The following is a 1,611-nucleotide window of genomic DNA, read 5'->3' on the forward strand; positions in this document are numbered from 1 at the left end:
TCATTGTTGTTTGGCGGGTCCGGGCTGGATTCGAACCCGCCACCTTAGGTGTATGTGGCTGGCACCTTAGCTACTTGAGCCACAGGCGCCGAGCCTATGGAGCTTCTTTCCATGAAACAACTATACATAATCAAATTTATAAAAACCACCACCTTTCAAAGTCTCTGGAAATTATCCTAAGAACATACTAAAGATGGAGACATATTTATTTAAGAAAGTCCACTAAGTTTTGTTAAGGATGGTGACTCTGGCATTTAAGCCATAACCTGCTCTCTACCTTCCAGTTCAGTGGGATCAAAGTTCTAACCTGAGTATGGCCAAGAATGTGCATGCTTTCCCTCAGCCCACCAAATAGCTGGGACAATAGGCACAAGCCACCATGTCTGACCAATGTTATTTTACTTTTTGTACAGACAGGGTCTCCCGTGTTGCCCAGGTTGGTCTCGAGCTCTTGGCTTCAAGTGATCACCTTGCCTCAGCCTCCCAAAGTGCTGTGGTTACAAGCATGAGCCATTGTGACCAGACTAAAGAATCAATTAATTTAACCTATCACATTAATAAAATAGAGAACAATAACCACATGATTATCTCAATCTCAACAGATGCAGAAAAAGCACTTGATACAATTTACATTTTCCTGATTAAAAAAAAACAGACTCAACAAACTAGGAATAGGAGGGACCATCCTCAACCTGATAGAGAGCATCCACAAACAGACATATAGCCAACACCATATTTAACAGTGAAGGATAAAGTTCTCTCCCCCTAAAATCAGCAACAAGACAAGAATCCATTCTCACCACTTCTATTAAATATCAGACTAGAAGGTCTAGTCAGGAAAAACTGGGCAAGACAGTAAAATAAAATCGTTCATCGTGAAAAGAAAGAAGTAAAATCATCCCTATTTGCAAATGGTATGAGCTTGTATATAGAAAGTACTAAAGAATTTACCTATTAGAACTAATAAGTGATTTCAATAAGGTTATAGGGTGAATGATTAATGTACAAAAATCAATTGTATTTCTAACCATTAGCAATAGGCAATCCAAAATCAAAATTAAGAAAACAATCCCAATTTCAATGGCACCAAAAGGAATAAAATACTTAGGACTAAACTTAAGAAAGGAAATGCAAACCTCACATTCTGAAAACTGCGGATTTTGTTGGGAAAGACATTCAAGAAGACAAATAAATGGAAAGCATTCCATATATGGATTAGAAAAGATAATATGGTTAAGATGGCAGTACTCCCCAAGTTGAGCTACAGAGTCAATGTAATTCTTAATTCCAGCTGCTTTTTTTTTTTTTTTGCAGAAATTGAAAAGTTTATCTCAAAAGATATAAGATAGCTAAAACCATCCTAGAAAAAAAAAAAGCCATAAAGTTGGAGGACTCCAATTCTGAATTTCAAAACTTACAACAAGTTAGAATAATACAAATAGACATACCACATATAATAAAAATTTATCAATCGCTATAGGGCAGATCACTAAAGAAAATACACTAAGACACTGCATTACAACCAAAGTCTTCAAACTCCTTGTCCTAAATGGCTTTAACAAAATGCTTACATTTTGTATAATAAATTGCTCCAAGTCTGCCACTAAAACC

This window comes from Otolemur garnettii, unplaced genomic scaffold (assembly GCF_000181295.1).
Source record: "Otolemur garnettii isolate 467f Iridium unplaced genomic scaffold, OtoGar3 scaffold00057, whole genome shotgun sequence".
NCBI classification, from domain to species: domain Eukaryota; kingdom Metazoa; phylum Chordata; class Mammalia; order Primates; family Galagidae; genus Otolemur; species Otolemur garnettii.